General features: G+C 35.8%; 1 protein-coding gene across 3 annotated transcripts in view; it reads left to right on the forward strand.

Annotated features, from left to right (window-relative positions):
* The window catches only part of PCDH9 (protocadherin 9), a 696,488-nt gene that overhangs the window by 632,162 nt on the left and 37,312 nt on the right, over positions 1 to 27,014 (forward strand). The window lies entirely within an intron of this gene.

Below are 27,014 nucleotides of genomic sequence, written 5' to 3' on the forward strand. Positions count from 1 at the left end.
TCCAAGGGAGAAGGTACGGAAAGGATCAATTACTGCTCCGTGTACTGCCAGGTGCAGGGATTAATTTGCCTTAAATATGTGGTGACCAAATCTGAAGACTGACTTCTGCATTGAATAAACGCTTTGACCTCAATGTCAGATAGAGTGGAATAAACATTATCCAAAATTACATTACTGTTGTTTGCCATAGCATCTAAGCAGTGACAAATGTGTGTTTATGAAAAAAAGATAAATAATCATTTTATATAACATGATATTTCTCTACCTTCTGCTTGCAAAAGGAAAGAAGCCAAATTCACAATCTGACATTTCAGCTAAACCATTTTTATCCACATTGAACTGATTTTACCAGAATCTTCGATGGTGAAAAAAAAGTTTAGAAAATTATCAACATTTTTAAAAAGAAAAATTTTGAACTTTTGAAATATTTAAACATGCATAATATGAATGAACTAGCTCACTGTGTCATAAATTTGTCTATGAAGCAACTTTATTAACTCTTTTTTTATATTAGGTAAGAAATTTTGGAAAGGAATTTGTGGGTTTGAGACTGATGAAAAAACACAATATTTTTGCATACATATTTCTTAGGTGAAAGCAATATCATTGCCATTCTTAGATTTATTAAAAATAGAGTAGTAACATATTCTGTTACTTTTATATTTGACCCTTCTTTCTATCTTTAAAATCCTATTTTCTCCTTAACATCAAGCAGAAGTTAACTTAGATGAGAAGCCATCATAAAAGTCACCACCACAGTTGTAATTGTTAAGTTCTACAAAAAATGGAAGTACCGTGATCATATGAGGAAGAAAGGAAAAAAAAACATTCCATTACCTCTAAAGCCCTGAGTTAAACAACTCAAAATGAAGCTAAGGAACATCATTGTTACACAATGACTTGACTTCATCAATGACTTTTACTATCATGTGTGTTCCCCATATTACCAGCCTTTCAGAAAGAAAAATGATTTACCTTAAAGAGTATATGTAAACATATAAACAAAAATTATTTACATACTTCAGTACTTTGAAAGCTGAATTCGTTTAGTACTTTCTCAGTGCTGCTGTCCAATAGAAGTTCTCTCAGTTTCTTGAAAGACTTTTGAATCATTTTCTAATTAACATCTTCAGAAAGCTTCAAGTAAATTATCTAAGATATAATCTAGTTCACAAATCCTTAGTCTTGTGTGACTTTATTCACCATAAGTTAGGTCAGTGATAGGTGGGAATTATTTAGAGTTTTTTATCATAGCTGTAATTATGCTTAATTGTAAATGCAACAAATGAGGAAGGGAAGAAATACTCAGCTCACTTGGGTTAAACCAAATCAGGTTTACTGATTTTTGAACTGTGTATAATTAATAGGCCATTTGGTCAACCATACATTTGGGATCAATATTAGCAATATGACATATACTGTATTATAATACTATGCACGTACAAAATGTAAATGTACACCTACACATTTCTAACTGCCCTGCAATAATTCCAGGAAACTCTAACTGCACACTCACAACTACATGCTTGTGTGCACATCCAAACTTGTGTCTGGTGGGATTGCATGTGTGCTGGCTTTATGTGTGACCTGTCCCCATTCTTGTCCTTACAATCCACAGCTGGTGCAAAAGGTCCATTGGGCTCAAACAGGTACTCCAAGCTGTCATTCCCAGCATGTGGCAACCTTGCAGTGCCATCCCTATAGCCAGAGTACAGCTGCCTATGCTGTCACCTGGGTCAGAGACCCCATTAGACCCAGAAGGAGGTCAGGATGATGGTGAGATGACTTGCAGCAGTGTCATGTTGGAGTACTGCTCTATTACCGCTTTTCTGTTCCAAGGTGTCTTCCCCATCACAAAATGTCATGCTTCTTTATTCTTCAGGTCAAAGTGACTTCTCTCTTTTTTGTTTAATCTAAGTGATGGCAGTTTCAAGCGAAGCTTGTCATTGGCAATTTTCTCTTTAGAGGTCTTTAGTTTGGGGCAACATTGTCTCAGAATAGTATATTCCATTTACACATACTGTTAAAACTCACTGTCTTAACCATTGTTGTCGTCTGTTGTTAATCTGAACACGTTTACAAGAGGAGTCTTTGCAGATTCCTGCAAATCATCTGACTAGGGTTAAGGATAAGAGCTTCTAAAAAAAATAGAGGAATCTCTGGGAACGTGTTAATACCTCAATTTGGACTCATACCCTAATATTGACCACCTTTGGTCTATTAGCATGGCTATGTTTATTGAGAACGAAATATATAAAACAGAATTTGGTTAAAGTTCCTCTGACAAAGCAAACATATTTACAAGATAAAAAATAGATGAAGGTATATGGAGGAAAAAGAAAAGATGGTTGTGCCTTTTACTGTATCTCATCTGTGTCCTCTCCAGACTGATTCTCCTCCAACAACTCCTGCAGAAACTGTAGAAGTGCTAATGTATGCCCTTTATACATGGCTGTATGCCAAGCCATAGGATTTTGTTATAATTCTCCCTTCCTTCACCTCTTACCATATTGAATTTGTCCTTGAAATGGACAGCATCATTAGGAGTGAAGGCTTAATTATAGCCACTTAGAGACAACTTAAGAACTGTTGTTTAATTTACTGCAATTTTAAAGTGGAAGATAGATCATAGTTTGGAACTTCAGCAGTTTTAAAACACTGACACATGAGACACTTAGTCAAAGGTTTTGTGTAGCAGAAATTCATTCTCAAAGAGAAGTGAAAGGAGTAAGGGCTCTCAGTCTAATTTTTTTTTTTAAGCAGTAGTGTGTATACCTGGCATAATTCAATCAAACCTTTTCAATATCGTGGATTATTATAGTTGTCTTAACTAGTCATTTTTGCTGGGATTCATCTTCCCTAGCTTTAGACATTTACAGTATGCACATCTGCATTGGAGATAGTTTACCTTTATATTTTAGAGAAAGATGTCCATTTTAGGATATAATTCATTTATTGACTCTGGATGGCTTCTTTAAGTAGAAATTAATCTTATACTACAATAACTTCTTTTTCACTCATTATAAACGGTGCCTACTGTGATTACCTCAGGTGTGGATATTTGATTTTGTTATCATGAATTCCATTCCAGTTGCCTTATAAACCATAGAGAATCTTCTGTTCAAAATACATGTATATGACGTTTTTGATTTATTTGTGTTTTATATCTGACTATATCTAATTTAGTCTTATTAGTGTCTGTAATTCTGGGCTGTCTTCTCCAATCTCTATACATGCAAATTTGAAAATGCACATAATCTGTCATACTGCAGAAAACATGGTAGACTCATGGTGACTCTGTTACACTATGCCAAATTTATATCCAGATTGAAGTGGATTATATAACTGTGGTTATTTTTAAAGACTATTATTGTTGTTGTTGTTGTTGCTTTTCTCTTTGTAAGGAGATCCCACTGGGCAGTCAGGTATTGCCAGGGATTTTGATTACTTGTTCAGTAACTCAAATGTATTGCAGGTTCTCCATTTTCCTTTAAATCCTGAGAATAGGGCAATATAACATAACAGAATATACTTGTACCTTAATACAGAGTAAGATTTCCAGACTGTAATTCAGTACGTATTTTTCAATTTGAAACTAGTAAATAATCCCATCCTTAGCAGTTTTCAGGACATTGTCACTATAACTGGATGACTTCCAATTCTAAAACATTCAGCATTGAGAAAGAAAAAAAATAAAATAAAATCCCTGTGGATTGGAAATGAAGAATTGATTTTTAACTGACATATACCATGCCTTCTTTAGGTGAGATCTGGATGGTAAATGTGCTTTCACTTTTTCATGTTTCACATTATTTTCTCTTTCAGTCATCTATTTCTACATAGAAATCTATTTGGGAGAAATACGTTTCTTTTACAGCCGACCTTGCATTAGATTGTTGCTTTCTCTAAGTGATCTTTATTGGAGGTTTAGCAATTGTACAAATTGTGTTTCCAGTTTCCCCTGACAGCAGACTGGCACAGAAATGGCCTTCTCTGCCTCTGAAAACTTCTGTGCAGGCATGTCAGAGAGAAAGTAGGCAAAATCAGATCCTGAAGGCAATGTTATAATGCAGATTACAGAATTTTTCCAGTTTATTTATTGATTTCAATGTATTTTGTATAACAGGATACTGCACTATCTCTGGGTTACAAGGCTAGATTCAGCCTAGAAATGAATAAGGTGGGGGAATATGGCCCTCTTTTTGTGCTTCATCTCACATTACTGGTGAGCCTATTGCAGATCTGAAGGACAAGAAAACACATTTCATGGTTTTAGATAGTAATTTCCCTTCTCTATAGTTTTCTCCAACCAGCATACTGCAGCCTTGAACAACAATACTTGCTGGAATTGTGGAAAGTCTTACATCAGAAGTTCTGAGGAAACAGAGTTCTGTGCTATGAACATGTGCTAACTCTGTAGTTGGGAAGATGGGTGTGAATGGGGAACAAAATTTCCTTACTCTTCTTCAGTTCAATTGCTGCCCCTGCCCTACGTAATGATGTCATATAGTAATGTTTAAATAAAGGTGCTGGGTCCTTTAAAAAAGTTTGTTTAATTTATGCTGATCTACTTAGTATTCGACCGGTGAGACTGTTCAGAGAACCTTTGCAATTGTTCTTTAATGATACTTACAAGAAAGAAATAACTTCACATGTCACATTGTTATGAAAATTAAAATAGTCCCTGTTGGGGAAAAGGTGCTGCATAGTGAGAGGATATCTCATGTCCTTGCCAGCCCACCCCGATACGGTACCTCAGGTTTGGGTTTCTAGTCACATGTGCGTTTCTCACAGAGATAAGAGCCATGCGCTAAGGTTAAAAACAGGACTATATTCAACTTTATTCGGGGGTGAACAGGTTATATAGGGTTTCAAGGGGAACACGAGAACCGCAAACAGTTCTCATAGGCTGGGGGCCTTTTTTCATGAGGCAGTGATCTCTTCTGATTGGCTGGTGTATGTTTGTTCATGCAACGAGCATCAGCCCCTAGGCGCCAGCCTGATGCTGTTTACCTGGGGGTCTGAGGTTGTTTACCTGGCTCTCAGTCTGCTTCAAGGTCATCCTGTCCTTGGCTGCCTGTCAGCCCCTGAATAGTGGGTTATGCATGAAGAGCTGAAGCCAAACCTCTCCCACAGTCCCTAACCATACCACTTTCTTCCTTTTATGAAGTTGTATTGTTATCAATCCATCTTCATTTTGGGCTCCTTCATATGGAAGGACTTGATCGCCATCTTTCAACAACACTGTTAACTATGGAAAAATGTTTTATTCAAAGGATACTGAAGAAAATCACCATTGCCCTTACAATTAAATGTGGGGTTTTTTCTTTTGTGTTTAAATACCCACAGCTTTCATAATTCTCACTGCTCTCAATTACTTTTAGCTTTGACTTAGTATTAACTGGTGAGTGTTATCAGTTTAAATGTATTTCAGTACATCTCTTCTTTCTGAACTTCAGCTCATAACTCTTTATGCATATAATTGAAATTAATTTAAATCTCAGCCTTAGCAGAAATTATATTTAATGAGCTTCTGCAATCTGCCCAAGTCTGTTTATACAAGAAAAATATATTTTTTTTCCATTTGATGGAGAAATAGACAAATGAAATTGAACAATTTCTAAAGAAATTCAAAAATGTGGGATTTTCAAATAAAATGTTAGTTTATTTCTATTATTTTTACCAAGATTTCTGAAGCATCCAAACACATAATCCAGTATTATTTAACTACAAGACATTTCTCACTCACAAAGTTAAACAGTTTTCTTTTTTTCTCCCCAAACTTTTCCACCTCTGCAGAATCAACAAATGGTTGAAAAATTACTTTTTCATTCTTCTTCTAAAAAGAAAAATAAATGCATCATGATGTGATAATTTTATTCTTAAAAGCAAAACTTAAAGTCAGCTAACTGAGCATGATTATGTCTTTACAATTCTTTTTTGTTCCTCTTCTACTTTGCCCTGGAGTGTTTTTAGATGAAAGTTATGCTTATAACCAAATTAGTTGTCATTCGTTCTTTGTTGTCAGGTAATCTTTCACTGATGTGAGAAACATGAGTACATACTTGATCAAATTTCTCTAGAAGTTGTATCATAAAGTGGTTTAATACATACTAAAATAGTTGGAAGTAGTATTTAGTTGCTGACAAGGTCTTTCTGTCATCTATAAAGAACTTAAAAATTACAACTGAGCAGACAGCCTCTCTTTACAAGAGTAACTTTTAATAGCTAGAAAAATTGCAAACTTCCTTTCAAGTGTAAGTTATGAAGAAAACTAGGATCCTGCCTCAACATCCCTGTGTATTCACATCTGACAAAGTGAAATGTCTTCTCTCATTCTTAAAATAATTTGGTAAATGAAAATAAGTTGTTTACTATTTTCATTGCATAACCCTAAAGAGGGCTTAATGGCTTGCACGTGGCTATGTTGCTGTATTATATTGAAAGCTGACCATTTATATGGAAGCAAATTTTAATTTTCTTTTCCTGTATTCTTATAGCTACAGTGGTATCTCATGAAGGTACCAACACTAACAGTCACAGATAATGGTATCTTGGATCACTGAGTGAAATATGTTTATGCATATTAAGATGCTTCTAATTTCCATCAAGAGATTATTTTTTATTTCACATCCAAGATGCCAAGACATGAGCACAAGAGGCCTGCATAGGTACAGTCCAGCTGCAAGTGATGTCACACCACTCGTGCGCTTCACATTGATGCCGTTCACATTTGTCTGCATGCATACTGGTGAGACTTGTTTACTAAGCAAACAGCATAAGGTTGCCTCTGCATATTTGGCAGTGACTTTGTATGGGTAGGAGAAACTTTTTCACTGTGAAGATAGTCAAGCACGGGAATAGTTTGCCTGGAGGTCTCTGAAGTCTCCATCCTTGGAGGTTCTCCTGACTGGATAAAGCCATGAACAATCTTTGCTAATCTTGAGGCTGATGCTGCTTTGAGCACAAGGTGGACCAGAGACCTCCTGAGACTCCCTCCCAATTTGAACTCTTTATCTTCTACATTCTTTTGTGCAGCAGATGTGCTGTGCCCAGGACCTGCTTCCTACTGTGACTTAAATGTCCAGAGTAAATTTGTTTACTACAAGCAAAAAAAAAAAATTGTATCTGCTAGTATTAAAATATCTGACTGAAAGGAGATATTTGCCAGCTCAAGTACTTTGTCTGTGGCAGGGGGCACCCAGGAGTGCCTCTGTAGCTCTGGAAGTCGTTGTGTTCATCCTCATGACCTCATTTCACTGCTTTCCAGCTAGCAGCTGCAGATTTGAGGGGGAAGCCTCAGGTAATTTAATCACTTTGATCAAACATGTGCTGTCCCATTTATTTTCTGGAAGTTAAAAGAGGTCAAAACAGAATTTCTACATAGCACAGCTACAAGAGCACCACTTGGCCAAGGACTTGTTTCTTTACTTTATTCTGTAAACACAAAGTTTGCTTGCATATATTTTTATGTAAAAAACACAAAATAATTTATTTTTCTAATAAATTAATGAGATACTTATATGGAAGCAAGTTTTGACTGAGTTGGGGGTTTTGTTTGGTTGGCTGTTTTTTTGTTGTTATTACTTTGTTTTGTCTTGTTTTTGAGAAAGTCAATAAGAGGAATGGGAATTTCCAGATTTAAACCTGTTTTTTCTGGAGGTAAGATGGCAGATCATTTTTTTTTTAATTAAATCTTCTGGTAAGAGTGCTTTTCCACAAAGAATCAAGCTGCTTTTCTTCTTTTTTCATGTTGTGACTTTATTTATATAGGGACTGCTGATGGTATTTTACAATGCTGGGTGTGTTACTTTAATCAGATTAAAGTTCCTAATTTTTTTTTCATTACCTTGGAAGTTTCCTTATAAATAAAAAAAGGTTTCTGAGTTTGATGAAATTCTAGTGGTGCTTTTTATTTGGTGTTTAAATTCTGTCATAAATAGAAGTCTAAGAGGTTTGTTTTGTTTTGGTTTTTAATAATTTGATGAAATTTGTACTTAATATATTTTACTATAGACATTCTGACAAGCCTATAGGCTAGCCTGTAAACACAGACATGATAGTATACTTGCTATGTTTGGCAATATTGCTCTCAGTGTGTCACTGTAAACCTTAAAGTAATTTCCTCTGAAGCTACAGGGGGTTTTTTGTGAGTTTTAAAAAACATACAGCTTAGAATGTCTTGAATTCAAAAACTGTTGATTTAACTGCATATGCCTAAATTAAAGTTGATTATTTCAATTATATAATCAATATACTAAATTAGTTAATATATTATCTAAAACATGCTATTCTTTTTCACTGTATAATTTAACAAACTTGGAAAGGTTTATTTTGTACAGTTTATGATAGCAGAGTCTTCAAGTGTCTTTTTCCTGATTGTATTCTGTAAAGAGCTATTGCTCTATAAGAAGTGAAATCTGCTCAATGCTTCTGTCTTTTATATTATGGCTGTACTGTCATTCATAAACATGTCATTAAAATACATTCCACATACCTTTACTATCAATTACAAATCTCTAGTGACAACATAGACTATGTTTATCCTGAATAAAACATCTCCAAAGAATATTGCCAGCCACTGGAACCAAATTGTCTACATTGTTGGATTGTTATATTGGTCCCTCATGTGGTTTTGGCCCAGACGAAATGAGACTCTTCCACGCAGCTCCTGAGCACAGTCCAGCACTTAGAGCAGACCAGAGACCATCCCCAGAAGGCAGTTCTGATCCTAAGCTGATTGTTTTATGAGAGCAAAAGAGTTCATAGCAACAGCATAAGCTTTTACATGCTGGCATTCTCAGTGCCAAAGACTAGTTCCAGGATATGTAAGTCATAGCCTCGAAGACTTGTTCTCCTGTATTTCTTGTATCAAAATGTCCCAGTGAAGACATTTTATTCCTTTATTTTTCTTGGTAATATGCTTTGCTTGTTCCTTTGGTGATCTTTTGGCTACCATTTTTCTCACTGTTGTATGTTTCATCTTCAGCTCTGTGGACCATTTTGTTCTAGAGATATTACTATCAAGGTATTTCACATGAAAGGGATTTGAACGAGTAATCACTATGCAAATTTACATCCTTAATGGAGTTGTAGGAAACCAGCATATGAGTGAAATATTATGTGATGTATGTGATAGTTGTATAATCTTATGGTAAACTACAACAATAGAGTGTAATACACAGCATGAGTCTATGTTTTAATACCACACTATAAAGTGAGTAGATGCCAGAAAATGGAGTTGATTCCTAATGCACAAGTTCTGTTTTCTTTTGCTTATTTATTTGATTGTATTTAAATTAATTGCAGCAGAACACAGATACTTGAGTTGTAGCAAAGTTATTATGTAAAGGAAAGACAGAGGTTACACACTTATAAGGTCTTACAACTGGATATAATTATATTGTTTCTTGGTAACAGAAATGAGAGAAAAGGATCATGGCATACTTACGTCTGAACTCTGAGAGCTAACAATTGCTATATGAATCAGAGATAGGTTATTCCTTTACTAGGGGATCTGAAAAACCTTTATAAAATATTATTATGTTGCCAAAATGTTGAGTGATAACAATTGCAATATTTCATGTTCAAATACATTTCCATTTAAACACATAGTTTTGTAGTCTACTTTTTCCTTCAGGCTTTTCAGCAAAGTGATTTCCATAATCATTCCTATAAAGAGGAGTAAAAAATGTAGCACAGAAACACAATTTGAATGAGTTTTTCTATTTCTGTGTAATTCAGCTTTCTTGGGAAGTATATTTTTAATATCTGACGACTTTTGCTAATTCAGAGAGAAAGAATGGAATATCATTTACAGTTTTGTTCCTAGGAAGGTCCATTTTCAGTCTCCCTCCAGCAGCAATTACTCATAGAACTATTAATATTGCTTTGAAACAACTTCTGAAGCACTTGCAAGTGTCTGGAGAAAGAGGGAGTTTCATATGGTTTAATTTTGAAAAACTGTGAGGTCCTGTTGCTACCAATTACTGCAATTTTTGCCATAAATTAGTCCTATGTGAAACTTGACAAATGGGATATTGGATTAGTGCAGACTATTTTCCAGATTTTTTCCCCTAGGTTTTGAGAGAAATAGCCAGTTCTTTACAAAGAGTTACTGATAGGCCCCTAAAAATCTCCTAATTCCATGCATTGGCTTTAGGAGAGCTCTAAGTACAGTTTTCATATGCTGATTTCTAAATCTTTGTGTGGAATGTGATTTATTTGAGATTTTCTCTATCATCTTATTATATCTCATTATCAGTACAAAGTAGCCACTACTCTCATACTTCTGAAGAAGCTACCATTTTTTCACCAAATGATTGTTTTTGTTAGCTGCTGTTTAATTATGGTATGGTCTATGCTAGTCTGTGGTAACTGTATATTGATTGCACCAAAGCTTTTATTACATATAAGAGAGTAACCTAAAAAGTGAACATGTTCAGATATGTTTCTGCATTTAACCTACAGTCCTTCAGAACCCTTGACAAGGATGCAGTTTATTTCAGATATTTGTAGCTTTGTGTATAGATTGGGAGAGGTTTGGGGTTTTTTTTACCTTTTCCTTCCATATGATATGCATGTCCCTTGTATTCATTTGACTTTTTAAGTGTGATTCAGTAGAAAAATACACACAGTGGAGAGAGAACATGTGTGACATTTTAAAGAACCACTTCCATGAACATTCAAAAGACATAATTGGAAATAGAAGTAATCAAAGGTGTTATTACAATGAGTATTCAGACACACGTGGCTTCTACCTCGAAGTGATGTCTAATCTAAGGCCAGATAAAACGACTGGTTGTCATGAACAAGGACATAGTGAGGAACGATCATCTTGCCAAAGCAAACAGATGATGGGTGGCACTTTCAGTGCCTAGGACTTCACTGAAAGTGCCTGTGTGGAGAGAGTAAAGCAAATATAAAAATATACCTAGAATAGCCAGCAGCAATAACTGATTTAGAAAGAAGCTGGGAGAAAATTCCGTTGAGTCACAGGTAGTTGTATGAACTTGCCAGTAGTATGTTGCACATCGATTTTTACCCCTTTTTTTCTTTGCAAAGTTCTATGCAGAATTTCTGATGACTTTCCTACAGGCTTTATTACTATTTTATACAGCTTTGAATTTTAAATTTTTGTTAAGAAGCAATTTCACAAATATCCAAGAGTGGATAAGCAGTGGAAATCGGTGTATCCAAATTTTGCAAAAAAATGTCTTCTGGACTCAGAGATATGAATTATTTCTAAATAAATGTTGATAGGTTTTAAATGCTTTGTGCAGCTTCAGTGACATTTTCCAATATAGGAAAATGGAAGTTCCTTTACATTCTTTTTAAATTGTGTTTTAATGATCAGTCATAAGATCTCTAACTTCAATTGAAATTCCAATGCTAAAGCAAATTAACTGCTTTAGAATAGCTTCTTCATTAGGTCACATATTTTCAGTGTTCTATGTAAAATGCTATTCATTGCCAGAGGAGATTTTGCGAGGAGAAATGGGTAAAAGAGCAAAAGTGTGAAAATAATTAGGAGATGCAGATTAGAAAGCAATGCAGTTAGGAATATATGTGATGATGAAGGCATTATGGTATTTTAGATGGAGTAATATCAGTGCTAAATTTTTTTGAGGAAAACTTTGGAATGTGGTGAAATGAGTGAATATGTTTGGCACTTCTCTAGGAATATTTAGGAATGAAAGTATTTTGTGATAGACAAAATATTTCTGTCCTCTCTCAATCTTAGTGAATATTACTAATTTTAAATGGATTCCTTCTCCAAGCCATGGTTCAATTTCTCTAGAAACTTTTCAATTTGTGCACTTCATTTACATCTAGGCTTGAGCACATGTGGGTATGAGTAGGCAGGTTAGTAACCAATGTTCTCTTTTTAACTAGAAAGCTGGGCACATAGTATATTTCAGCCTTTAACTGACCAGAACTTGCCAATAAGATGTTGTAGAGAGAGACTTACCTTTTTTTATATCTAAGAACTTATTATTTAAACAGCTTATTAGTCTGAAAACTAACTATTAACTGAATTCAAAACTAAACTAATTAAGACTACTTTAATCTATGTGATGCTTTAGGCCATGTTTCTATTGTGTGTAGGAAGAATTTTAAAAAAGCCTGTAAAACTTGCTTTTCATTAAAAAAAAAATTGTTTCCTGTGAAAGGCAAGAAATGGATGTTGATGATCATTATGAGGAAAAGATAATGTGAATAGTAATAAACCATAATGGAAGTAATTTGTGAATACTGAGGATAAATTATGCTATTTCCAAATGATGTCTTTGAGCAAATTGGAAATATCACAGTCCTTTCTTTAAATATTGATGTTCATCTCACAGGTTTCGTTATAAGAATTTTCGTATATTTGACATTGGTAAGATATAATTTTTCATAGAATCATAGAATCATAGAATCGATTGGGTTGGAAAAGACCTCCAAGATCATCGAGTCCAACCCTTGGTCCAACTCTAGCTCATTTACTAGATCATGGCACCCAGCGCCACGTCCAATCTGCATTTAAAGATCTCTAGGGATGGTGAATCCACCACCTCTCCGGGCAGCCCATTCCAATGCCTGATTACTCTCTCTGTAAAAAATTTTTTTCTGATATCCAACTTAAATTTCCCCTGGCAGAGCTTAAGCCCATGCCCCCTTGTTCTATTGCTGAGTGCCTGGGAGAAGAGACCAGCCCCCACCTGGCTATAACTTCCCTTCAGGTAGTTATAGACAGTGATGAGGTCACCTCTGAGCCTCCTCTTCTCCAGGCTAAACAACCCCAGCTCCCTCAGCCTCTCCCCACAGGACTTGTGCTCCAGTCCCTTCACCAGCCTTGTTGCTCTTCTCTGGACCCGCTCCAGCATCTCAATATCCTTTCTGAACTGAGGGGCCCAGAACTGAACACAGTACTCAAGGTGTGGCCTCACCAATGCAGAGTACAGGGGAAGGATCACTTCCCTGGTCCTGCTGGCCACGCTATTTTTGATACAGGACAGGATCCCATTGGCCTTCTTGGCCACCTGGGCACACTGTTGACTCATGTTGAGCTTCCTGTCAATTAGTACTCCAAGGTCCTTTTCCTTTTCTGCCTGGCTGCTCTCCAGCCACTCTGTGCCCAGCCTGTAGCGCTGCAGGGGGTTGTTGTGGCCAAAGTGCAGGACCCGGCACTTGGCCTTGTTGAACTTCATCCCATTGGAATCAGCCCATCTCTCAAGTCTATCCAGATCCCTCTGCAGAGCCCTCCTGCCTTCCAGCAGGTCAACACTCCCTCCCAACTTGGTGTCATCAGCAAATTTGCTGATGATGGACTCAATCCCCTCATCTAAATCATCAATAAAGATGTTAAACAGGACTGGACCCAACACAGACCCCTGGGGAACACCACTGGTGACTGGCCGCCAGCTGGATGCAGCTCCGTTCACCAGCACTCTCTGGGCCCGACCCTCCAGCCAGCTCTTAATCCAGGAGAGGGTACACTTGTCTAAGCCATGGGCTACCAGCTTTTTCAGGAGTATATTATGGGAGACAGTATCAAAGGCCTTGCTGAAGTCCAGATAGACCACATCCACAGCCTTCCCCTCATCCACCAGGTGGGTCACCTGATCGTAGAAAGAGATCAGGTTGGTCAGACAGGACCTGCCCCTCCTAAACCCATGCTGGCTGGGTCTAATCCCTTGTCCACCCTGAAGGTGCTGTGTGATTGCACTCAGGATGAACTGCTCCATAACCCTGCCAGGCACAGAGGTCAGGCTGACAGGCCTGTAGTTGCCAGGGTCCTGCTTGCAGCCCTTTTTGTGGATTGGGGTGACATTCGCCAACCTCCAATCATCTGGGACCTCCCCAGAGAGCCAGGACTGTTGGAAGATGATGGAGAGCGGTTTGGCAAGCTCTTCTGCCAGCTCCTTCATCACCCTGGGATGGATCCCATCTGGTCCCATAGACTTGTTAGGATCCAGCTGGCTCAGTAAGTCGGTCACTATTTCCTCCTGGAATACAGGAGGGGTATTCAGCTCTCTCTCCCTGTCTACCAGCTCCAGAGGCCAGTTGTCTTGAGGGCCACCTGTCTTACTGGTGAAAACTGAGGCAAAGTAGGTGTTAAGTACCTCAGCCTTCTCCTCATCTTCCTTAACTATATTTCCCTCCAAGTCCAACAGAGAATGGAGGTTTTCCTTGCCCCTCTTTTTGTTATTAATGTATTTATAAAAGGACTTTTTGTTATCCCTAACTGAAATAGCCAAATTTACTTCAAATTCCACTTTTCTTTCCCTAATTTTTTTGTTAAATACTTCAGATACACTCTTTAACAAATTTTTTTAGCTAAAATAGGAAAATGTCAAATCTGAAGTCTTTGCTCATAATTTTTCCACCGAATCACAGCAAATGTATGTGGACCAGATGATGTAGTTCTGTGTTCTGCCCTAATTCAGTAAATTTCTGTTTCTGATTTTCACGGAAGATTATTTCAGATTTTACTTGTCTTGCAAATGAGGTCAGAGGTGACAAAAAAATTGTAGCTGTAAGATTTAGGGTTTGGGTGACATAGGAAGGAAAAAAAGAAATCTGTGTTCTGAACCAATCCATTTTTAAGGGCACTATAACTCTTTTAGGGATCTTAATGAAAAATTGTAAGGAGAAAATTCATTGCAAAATATATATATAGAAAGTAATTTTTGAACTAGCAATTCTTTTAAGACAGTATTGAGAAAGTACATTCTCATATAATCAGGGACTGAGGTGCTGAAAAACTAGCATATTTAGAGAAGGAAAAATCAAGTTAGTGGTTAGCCTATTTTCAGGAAAGCTTCTTAGTGGATTAGAGGTTGTCTACCAATAGGATTGTCTATATAATTAGGCTTAGATTTATCCTATTACTTGATACCTTGTCAGGTGCCTCACTAGAAGTTTATTATCTGCTAGCTTGCTGTTTTTTAAGGAAAGAGTACCTGCAGAAAGTGATTCAGTTTTAAGGTATGCAGAACTACCTAAAGATGTTCTCAACTTTGACCATACTTGCTCTTAGGTGTCTCACTTGATTGAAGTGAGAATAGTCACCAGATTCTGAATGAAGAAACAATTTAAATATCTGCAGTAACAATACCCATCACTGCTAGTAAATTATATTTCTAAGCTAATTTGATACTGAAAAGCATTTCTAGACAGACCAGGTTTTGCTGAGATGTTTTAATCTGCCTTCCTACAAAACTGTGATGTGTTCCATGTTGAGCTCTGGTTCTAATTTAGCTATGATGCTGCCAGTCTTTTAAAATCATTTGGGAAAGGAAAGAAGTGCCATTTTAAGGTAACAGTTGCTTTGCAGTGATTATCCACTCCCTGATGTCACTGTTACACACATAAGATTAGGTGAGATGAATCCTATTGATGTCTAAAATTCTGGACTACTGTATCTTCTGCTCTTAGTCATGCCCTTTCCTATTAATCCACACAGAACAGCCCATGACAGAAAGTTCAGGTTTGGCACTTTAATGCAGCATACAATATTATTTATAAACAACAGTTTTCTGCATTTATTTTTATTTTTCATTTAGGATGGTAAATATATTTTCTGACATTCAGCATAATCTTCTTCCATATATTTCAAAAGTGCTTTCTAAAAACTGTGCACACAGTTTATCTTCTGAATTGCTCAGTTCATTCGGCAAAGCACTTAATATGCAAAATTCTAGCTTTTAATCAAGGGGGTTTTTTATTTCTATTTTTACATTTATCATTATTCTTTGCACGCTTTTCAGTATTTTCTTTTCCTTTGCTTTTGTTATTTTTTAAATATTTGCATGTGTATATACTCTTACTGGTTTAATTTGATTTAGTCATATAGCAAAAAAAATTGTGTTCTTCCTCTAATTTAAAAATTCTATTTTTATCTCTGTCTTGTTCCACAATCTTTTTTGTTTTTTTTCCCCTAAGAAAAATGGTTCAATCTTTGCAGCTAATCTGGGATTATATTGTTATATTTTCAATTTTCTTCTTCACATAGATTTCCAGTGCCATGTTGGACAACTCATTTGTGTTTTGACAGTTCATTTGTTTCTGCTGTGCAGAGGATAAATCCATTAGCTGTCTGCAGATCTCACACACAACTCCAGTACAAGCGATGAATAGTTTCAGGGTCTTCTGATGTTCTCAGTCCCAATATAAAAATGCTGACCAGGACTGGCTAGTCATGTCTTGCTAAAGCTTCTTTCCTAACTTTGCTGTTCTCAAAACCACTGGACATTCTTTTCATAATCTTTTTCGTCATTGTGTTGTTTCAAGCTGGCAACTTTTTTTTTATCCTTGAAAGATGTGAGGCTGCAAAACTTTAGCATGTTTTTCAAGGATACAGGCAATAGTTTTGCCAGGTTTGTTCTTTCCTGAGAGCCATGAGGAAACCACAGTGTAGGCAGTGTCTTCAACATGGTAATAGGAGTGGGAGAATTATTTTATTCCTGCCTGTGCTAACTAATGAACCAAAACACACAGGAATCAGGAAACAGAAAAACACTTACAAATCTCTGGGACTTGCACACAAAAGTAGGGTAAGGCTCTTCCTAACCATGACTATATGAAAAATGTGGTTGTTTGAGGCAAAAATTTTATACCTGAATATGCCATAAATGCTGCTTAATTTTTAGCCATTTTTAAATTTCTATTCTGCTTTTTAAGCATCAGTGTTCCAACACCATTTCAATGCTGCTCTTTCATTTCTAGAACTCTCTCAATTTAACCACTTGAAGGTACATGGCAAAGGTCTCCTTTCATGGAAGCATCTTTTTTTCAATATAGAGCTTTAATTATTAAATTTTTAAGCTTCTGTTTAAGTTTCACAGAGGTCAACGGCTTTTAAAGCTCATGCGTGAAGATGAGCATGTGCTAAAGTGCTTCTCTAAATAAAGACACATGCTTAAGTGCTTTCATGACTCAGGGACCAAACTATATCCAAGGCTAAACTTGGGTATCTCTAGTGAGATTAACCTAGCATACACGAATTCTAACTTTATTTAATTCTTTATATGTTTTCTTTAGTGTTTCCCAATTGATACTTTGATATTATTAGTTCTCTTTTTAAAAGAAGACTGTGTGAGTTTACTTTTTTTTAATTAACCACACTTTGCTGAAATTACATACCTCAGCATGTCATCTCACTTTCTGAGTTCTCATAAAACTGTCACATGAAGGTGTCTTTCATTCCTACTCCACATAGTGTAAGTGAGATGTGCTAATGGCAACCAATCTGGAGCTTCATACCTCATTACAAAATAAATCAGTCAGGTAACTGTTATCTACATCGCTTAAAGTGTGTTTGGATATAGAAATAGATGAAGAGAGGGATGGAGATTGTGAAAAATAATTGAAACTTGTGTTGGATGTGTTCAAAAAAAGCAAAACAGGAAACAAGGTTTGAGGTAGGGTCTAGATATTAATAAATTATCCTTTATTCTAGATGAAACACAAACTAACTTACCTTACAACTAAGGCTAACAGTAGAGTCGAAGCATTTTGGAATGCCATATGCTTTCACTTATTAAAAACAATCCATCACATTGCCTCCTGACCAAATCCTGTATGATTAACTCTGCTCCCACCTATCCACACTGTTCACAAAACAGAGACTCTCTTAACAGTATCCTTTTAAAAACCCGGTTGCTGGCTAGTATTTATGCTTTAGCCAGGGATGATTTGTATATATGCCCACTCTATATAACTACACTGTTGGAAAAATACTTTTGGGTGTTTGTTTGTTTTGTGCTCTAAGTAAAGCTACTCATCTATTTAAAAAGTACCTTTGAAAACTCAAAGCTTATTACTTCACATGAGAATTTTCACTCATATTCAGTGCCTCTGGCTTACAAGCAAGTGTCATATGGTTGCAATTAAAGGGATGTCACAAAAACTTCATTGTAAGTAGGGTAACATATGCTCTTAAGGGCTTTGTTTTGGTTTCCAGTGCTTCTAATCTCGCTGAGATTGGGAGTCACATCTTTCACAGCTAGTCAGGCTTCCTGTCTTAAATATGTCAGCTGATGGGATGCCAGTTAAAACACCTTCTGAAATTGTTGACGAGTATCTGAAGGGAGAAAGGCAACTTCTCCAAATGTACAGAGATGACTGAGTAATAGGAGTGGTGAGTTTTGTTCCAGAGGTGATACATCTATCAGTCAAGCAGACTATGTGTAGCATTTGAGAAATATTTCTTGATGAGTTATAGAGAAGGCCTTTCAGTAATTCTACCTTCTGCTGTGGGAACAGCCACAGACTTGCCAAACATAAGACAAAAATAGAGAAAAGTAATTAAAAAAACCCCACACCAAAACAGAGAGCAAAGAGATGAGAGAAATATAATGAGATGTGTGACATTCATGCTTATCATAGAAGGCTAAAGCTGCACAAATTCAGTCCTGTTACAAGAACAAGCTAAATTAGTGAGGGAGACTCATCTTGCATGCCTTACACTCTTAAAACACATAGCTGCAAAATTTGTTAGATGTGTTTACAAAGAAGCGCCTTGCAGAGCTATTTCCTTGTTATGAATTTGTTAGAACAGGGGCAGGCTTTTGACTCAAGTTCCCAATTCACTTTGGCACATGTACAGTCAAATTTTCCTGGATTTCAGCATAATCTTTACATCTACTATGCAAAGAGAGCAGAGAAATCAATCTGCAAATTGCACGTTCGAAGGCTATAACAACATATTGCCATTTGGTCTTCATGCAAATTTTTTTCCATGAGAGAGATCCGCCCACACCCATCCCTCTCCCCCACCTCCCCACCTCCCTCTCCCACCCCGCCACTTTCATTTAAATCTTTTCTTTGACAATTGTGTTTCCCTTCCCATATGGCTCACATCTCAGTGGACCTTGGTGATTCAGCTCTGGCTGTCAAAAAATCTAAAAATTTAATGTTCTGAGCAGAAAGTATCTATTCTTAATTATTTTCCCATATAACCCAAATATATTCTTGCAGTTGTGAACATCAGGGAAAAAAATTCCTGCTACAGACAAGATCCTATTTTGGTCTGTTGTATGACTGAACTCATCATTACTTCCATAAAAACCTTAAACATGTTCTCTTTGCCATGTATGTTAAACTTCTAAAGGAGAGAGGTGCTAACCTTCCAGTTGATGTTCACGTAAGCTAATATTTTAGCTTTGCTACAAACCCTTTATTGGTTGCTTGGCAGACATGATCATTTAATAGGTTAGATTTGTGAGAATAGTATTCCACAACTTGTAGGAAATTAAAATAAATAAAAATCCTTTGCAATTTCTAGCAATGGAAAGAAACAATTTTTCTGACAGTAATGATCTCTCTCCCCAGTAAATTCTGTGTTTATACAGGAGAAATTCTGTTTGGAATGGCAAAGTTTAGGAATGTATCTGCTTTACTGTATGTCTTAAAAGTGACAAAAGTCATAATGTTGAAAGTATTAACTACACAAGTAGTACCAAGGGTATTTAAAAATTCTGGGTAACTGGCTTTTTTTTTCTTTTTTTTTCTGAATAGCAATGAAAATTTTACAAAGTTATTGTGTCCTGTCAATTGTTCTGAGCTAAGTTGTTTGATTGCACTCTGCCTAAACCATATTCTTTTTATATCTTTAGGAGATCCTCACCCACCTTTACACCCTTACTTAGATGAGTAGGAAAAAACATGTATCTGAGAAAGATTTGGAATGGAAAAGACTAAAACCTCACCACATGGATACGTTTTTTACAAAATAAAATAAAATAAAATAAAATTGATATTCATTAACAAAGATTTTTTTTTCTCAATTGAGTGATTTTTAAAAGTTTAAGAGCACACTAATTTTGAATAGTCCAAGAGCAGTGTCAACATTTGGCTTGTGATGGCCTTAGTTAGAAGAGGGGGTACTCCTCACACTCAATTTAGTGACTTTCCGTGCTTTGAGAGGGTTTGACCACATCACCCATTTTGGTCAGGAGAGGACATTTGGGCTCATTGTGCACATTGTATAAGTTTATGGGAGAAGGACCTCATCCATTTCAGGACATTAAACCTTCAGTAATCTACTTTCTCAACAAAATCTAGCACTGCTTTGCTACATTTGTATATCAATAAATGCCTCAAGCAAAAGAAGAATAAGAATAATGTGTCAAAGTTATATTTTCTGTTTCCAGTTCAGTCTACAGAACTATATGGTAATTTGTGTTTTCCACTGGTGTTTACCTCAAAATAAGCTTTATTTTTAAAGTCTTCTTGGGATGCATTTGTACTTTCCTGATAGCAGTATCAATGGTCACAGCTTACATAGTCTATATTTTTGAGACATGTGTTATATTGACAGTATTACAAAGTATGGGGAAAAAAGAAATTTGGCATATTATAGTGAATACATAGAATTTTATTATTTCTCTTGATAAGGTGTCCTGATTAGTCATGTCAGACTGAATAGTTACTCGGAAGTAGCTTAGAAGTGGCTTACAGTTACTTTTCTGTCAGTGTTATTCCTTTTTCTTTTTTTTTTTTTAATTCATGGATGAAGAACAAAATAACAATTATTCTCCAGGGGATATATCTGCATTAGTATTTGGTCTGAATTAGTGTACTCTTTTAAAACAAATACTCTGATGATTTTCCTCGGTTTTTTTTCTCCATAATTTTGGTCTGCAGAGCAGTTTTGGTGCACCAATTCAGTTTTATGGTAGACTTCTTTCAGAGAGAGCTAAACTCTGGCAGGTATGCACCGAATGCTTTCTTACCTTCTTTGGCATCCAAACCAAACACTGAACCTTTAAGAGGCTTCAAGTGATGTACCTAGTAGGGATGTTCAGTCCACAGGGCCAGATAGAATAAAATTCAAAGCAACTGTCCTCCCCTCAGAATCTTTTCTAAGTGCCTTAATACTACCAGCTGGTATGACTTACTAAACCATTCCTGTTGCTCCAAGCTACTTGCTGTTACAGGCAAAGCTGGTGGTAACAGACAGGACTCTGGAAGGTGACAAAATAAATCTAGGTATGAAAGGATTGAAATTTACACTTCTGTGAAAATTCAGCATAAAAGGCATTAAAATATTTACATTCTGTTTGAAACTTTCTTCAAGAAGTTTAAGTTTTCTGGGGAGGAAAAAGAACTATAATTATCAATTATGTGAAGATGGTAAGACACTGATGGGTGGCCCAGAGAAGTTGTAGGTGCTTTATCCCTGCAAGTGTTCAAGGCCAGGCTGGGTGGCGCTCTGAGCAGCCCGGTCTAGTGAAAGGTGTCCCTGCACATGACAGGGAGTTCAGAATTAGATGACCTGTAGGGTCCCTTCAAACTCAGGCCATTCTGTGATTCTGTGATTCTGTGAATTTCAGTCTTTTGAATCCTATCTGAGCACTGAAGTACATTTAGTAACACAATTGCAAAGTGCGTATAGGCATTATTTTCAACTTCTAAATGGATATCTTCTCAGATCTGGGATTGTAAAGTGATATTCTTAATAGCATGTGTTCTTTTATGGAAAAATCATCTGCACAATTCTCATTTACCTATTAAATTGAAACAATTGTATTTCTGTGGAGTAATTTTCAATTTATATAGAAGAAAGTCGGGTTTGAATTATACATATTTACTGTTAAAATCCAAACTTGGACCAAATGAAGGACTCTAGAAGTGAATTTACACACAGCTCTTGATATCAATTGGGAAACTGTAAGAGAGTAGGTATATCTGCTTAATACACTGTGGTGGTGTTTTTGTGTAGATTGAGAGTAGTATTGATTCAGTAGAAACACACAGTGGGGTATATTTTTATGTAGATTATCTCATTGGTTAGCCAATATAGGAAAATAAAAGATCTTAACTTGAGTATTTGAGAAAGCAGAGTGGTACCCCATTTGAATGAATTATCTTCAGCTTACTCTCAATGACTCTGAGCAAAGATTGTATCAAAAAATTGGCTTACCTTTTGAGTGTCTAACAAGTAAAGATTTTTCAGATTCCAGGAAAAAACCCACCCTAATAGAGCTGGAATAACTATTTGTTGTGTCTGGGTCAAACTGCCTGAGAATACAAATAAAACATATATGTTTGTATGGTAATGATTATCAGAGTCTGGGATGATATCAGAGTCTGCAATTCACATTAATCACTTTTACCTTGGATTCTTCCTATGTAAAGTTGAGTATCATTCAAGTACCTGAGTTCAGGCTGTTTTCAGTGTATTTTCAAATTGCCCAGGGTTACTAGTTTGAAATATGTCATTTTAAATTTATGAAAGACTGGATTTGTCCTCATTTCTTTGTGGTACAGATTTGTGAGCTCTCTGTGTGGAAACCAGCGCTGTAAAATAGTGACAAAAGCATGCAATGTCAAGTACAATGACAATGTACCAGTGTTAGCGATCAGCATTTGCTCAACATAAGGAGATTTGTGAGATCCACTGTATGGCAGTCATTAAGGTGATAACCCTTTATAAACATCACCTCTTGAGCTTAATAAACACTAGCCTGGTTTCAGCACCTGGAGTGCGAGTTCTATTTTGCACAAAATGACCTTGGTTGAAGCATTGAAACAGAAGTTGTGTGTGTGTGCACATGCACGTACGTGCACATGTGTGCATGACTGAATTTATGCCAGTAATACCAGCTACAAGGAAATAACATGCCTCACTATTTTCTTCATTCTTACTTTATCAATATTATTTTATAGCTTTATTCATCCAAGAGATATACCAAAGAACATCTTTACCTCTGTTGTTCTCAATGCTGTTTTCCTTAATAAAGAAAACCTCTCTGAAAGATGCCTTCATACAATCCTTTTTGTTCCAGGGCCAAATTCAATAGCTGCTGATGTCAGCTGAAAGATTCCTATTAAACTGAGTGCCTAATCTTTATTAACCTTTATCCAACATAAATTAGATAGTCACCATAGGTAACCTATTGCAGTAGATATCTGGCAAAAGGTAGCGTACTAGTAACTTCTCATGATTGTAACATGTTGGGTTTCTGTGTTTGCTTCCATACATACATATCTGTCTTCTGGTTGTTTCCTTTTGGATGCAATTCATCTTCATCAGTTCTGTACTGTGCGAACAGAACCTTCTCACCAGTTCCACAGCCAGCAATACTTTTATTGCTGTTCAGAAAAGACTCCTAAAAGCAGAACTATTTAAATTTTTTTAAGGAAATACTGCATGTTTTCACTATGATGAATTATGACTTTGATATATGAGTAGAAAAATTATAACTGTCATATATTTTTAGGGATTGCCCCAGTACTTTGATTTATTGTAGTAGTGCCTTTCAAATTGACCTGAAGAAGGACAGGAGTGGATTCATTCTGTGTATACAGTGTTTCTTCACCGCTTTTAATTAAATCTTTAGAGTGTGATCCTCCAGAACTGGGTGACCTACCACAGCAACATTAAGGAAATGCTACATGCAGCAATGTATTTTCTTCTACTTTTGAATTTCATTTTTTTTTTCCTGAGGCAATAAACAACATTAGGAAGCCTAAGAGGCAACATGTTGCCTAAAAGCCAGTTGTGCAAGGTTTAGAATTTGCAACCAGATGTTATAAAAGTAATATTCTGAAGAGCCAAAATTGACCCTGGTTTACATCACATTACACACACACACAGAGCAATTAAAAAAGAAAACAACATTCTCAATTAAATAATGATGAGTAAAAGAACAGCATGAGATGGTAAATGCTTTCGGATACAGGGCCTGATTATTTCTCAGTGAAGTTTTTCTTCAAATAGTTTGTACCTAGTGAGTGCCTCCTGATTCATAACATGACTTAGAGACTCCCATCTGCTGAATTGAAGTATTCCACATGGTAGGTTTAATAAAATAGCTGGGTAGCACACTTCAGAACCTAGTCACATAATAAAGCTACATAGCTGTGGGTTTTGAGACCATCTGTATTGTGAATATAGCAACAAGTCATTCACATCATTTACCATACAATAACAGTCAGGGAGCTATTTTAGGAGCAATGGTCCTTACATTGCAGACGTCTAGCAAGACACTACAAAATACAATTTATTTACTTCAGTGCTTCACAAAGATTAACTTTATCCTTGGGAGGCTAATAACCCTAGGCTCCCTTAATAGTCCATGGAAAGAAATAAGCTCTTTCAGTTGATTCGGAGCAGAACCCTAACTTGAAGGATGCAGACCATTTGGAAAGAGTACAGAGGAGATAAAGAGGAGATTTCAAAACAGTGATCTGCTTGTGAAGATTGTGAAAATTGGACTTGTCAGGAAGGGGTGATGACAGGGGTATATGTGCATTTTGAAATACGTAACAGACTGCTGGAAAATCTGTTCTCTATGTATACAGTGAATATGAAAAAACAATAATACAGTAAGGAAGATTTATATTAAACAGTAGGAAAAATCTTCCAGCAGTATAGATATGGAAGGATGCTGAAAGAATTTCTCTAAGTAGATTACAAAGTCTCTGTCACTGATGTGCTTTCAGAGCAGGTAAGACAGATATCTGTCAGGAATGCCATAAATATGAGTGATCCTACCTGCAGAAAGGACTAGAATAGATGACCTAGAGAGGTTTTATAAAGTCCTATGATTTTATTACTTTCTTGAAAACAGTCCTGTTTTCTGGGATGGGTCAAGGAGATTTCTGCCTTTAAATGAACTTTAACTGTCATAATCATTATGCTTGTTTAGTGTGCAAGAATTAAAGATTGTCACATGCTGTGTTCCTTTCAGTATAAGAGATCATCAGCCCATGGATTCCATGATTGAATCCTTTTCTATGAGTAACACTTCGTACGTAATGCACTTGACACTATATAATCTTACAATGCACATATGTATTAAAGCATTTGATGTTATTACCTTCAGTATTGTCATAGCTCTCCTGAGAGATTTGATTCCACAGTGATTCTATTTTTCCTATGATAATTCAGTTTTCTAATAAAGTGTTCTGAACTGTGAATAAAGCTTTATGCCAGTTTCATTCTAGTACTTATGAAACAGAAAACTATTATATGAACTAATTTCACTTTGCAGCTTTGTAATTGTATACTATTTGTTTCCATGTGTTTTCTTCTAAAAATTTTGGGCGGTTTGGTTCTAAAGGATATGTTAGTATGTGCACTTTAGATGAAAACTATAATAAATAATAAAAAAGTTAGATATTAAGGTTTCAAAGGGGAAAGTATGGCCGTTTTAACATTTTAAATTTATATAAAGAGCAACATTTTCTTTAATCAGTGATTCCTTGGAATGAAAGTTCTTTAGTTTTGCTCCCAACTTGAAACTCTCAAGGGTATTTAGAATTGAGATCTTACATTGTCATTTCTCAATGTTCAAATTAAATACATAATTTTTGCAAGCAATTGAATTATGATATATACATAAGATTGAAATTTTCATTTAATTACACTTTTAATCATGACAACATTGAGTGTGTTACCGATAAATAGTTTTTCAGTAGGTACAAACACAATTAATTTCTGTCCAATACCACCTTTTGTCCTTTAGTTATGACATTTATTAAACTCTCCCAGGCATTTTATTTGAAGTATTTTATCAAAGTGTGTCTGGCTAGAAAAAATAAATGACAAGCGCTATAAGCATTTGAAAGTGAGTTGAACTATAGAAATATTAAATACAGAGATATTATAATGGTCACATATTTGCCCTCTGCTTGTGGATCTGACCCTGCAAGCACATAGTCAAGTTTATTATTACAGTGAAGTTAATATTGCATTTAACGAAAAGATTTTGATTCCACTAAAACCACAGAAGAATGAAGGTGTAGGCAATTTAAATTATTTTAACTTCCTACAATAGTGGTTTAAGATCATCCTAACTCTTTATTTGGCTTTGTTATACTGTAAATCATACTTGGGAAAACTATATAGAAGTTTTAAGCAGCATGACTTCCTATTTCTTGTCATTATATTTATTTTTTTATATAGATTAAGTAGAGCTGGTAATTATTTTTCTCCTTCCCTCTTCCTCAAGTAGTACACTAGATACAATTTAAAGAGCCTGAACATCCCCCAGGTGGGCAGTTATTTTGCTATTGGAAAAGCACAGCATTAAACATCACAAAACAAATATATAAACTACTTTTTAAAAACTCCCAATATTTGGATATTTATATAGTAATGCCATTTGCTAGAAAATCTGCTATATTTTCTCAGTAGTAGTAGGGAGGCCAGCAAATAAAAATGGCAAATTATTGTCATGTAAAACAATATGAAGCTGCATAATGTCCAACAGCACAGAGGACATAAATCAGCAATAGAATGGACAAGAGAATATAAAATACCATGGCATTGTGCAAAGGAAGCACAAGCCATCTTCATTGTCATTCTGCTCAGTTTTTCTCTTTGTTTTGTTCTGTGGACATGCTTTGCTAAGAAAAGTTAGATGATCTGAATTCAGGCCACAGCATGTAAATCAGTAGAATGCTGAAGAGATTTCTATTTTTAAAAACCTTTAGTCTAATGAAAATTTTCCTGTACATATTATTTCTGATTTTTTTTCTGCAGAAGCAGAGCAGTTCTACTTTTTTAGGGTTACAAGTTCAGAGGATTGAGAGTATTTTTATTTTAGAAGTTTAGAATGACTGAAATATGCATGAGAAAAAAAAATTTTATCAATAAAATAAATAAATACCTAGTACTTGTGATCTAAGGAAGAAACCTGGAAATTAAAAGTTATCTTAGGAACTGAAAGAAAGCAAAAGGCTTATCTAAGTAGTCAAATATGATGGTGGGTTTTTCTGTTTGTTTTGGTTTGGTTTTTGTTTTCTTTTGTTTTTATAAGCTGGCGTGAATTTTGATCCTTGACTCAGAATTTTAAGTGTTTGAGATTGGCAGTGCTTCATGTGCGTAGTCTTCTTGGGAGAAATTTTCTTTCAGCTAGTAGATGAACCATGAAATTGCTGAAATCAAATGCAGTTTCAGGATTGTACATAGAGCACAGGCAGTTTTTCTTTGTTTACAGCAGTGGATAAAACAATGTGCCTGATGAGCTAAGCCAAGGAGAAGCATTTCTGCAGAGATATGTTGTGAGGTTTTT

The sequence above is a fragment of the Pithys albifrons genome, chromosome 1 (genome assembly GCF_047495875.1).
Source record: "Pithys albifrons albifrons isolate INPA30051 chromosome 1, PitAlb_v1, whole genome shotgun sequence".
In the NCBI taxonomy this organism is placed as follows: Eukaryota; Metazoa; Chordata; class Aves; order Passeriformes; family Thamnophilidae; genus Pithys; species Pithys albifrons.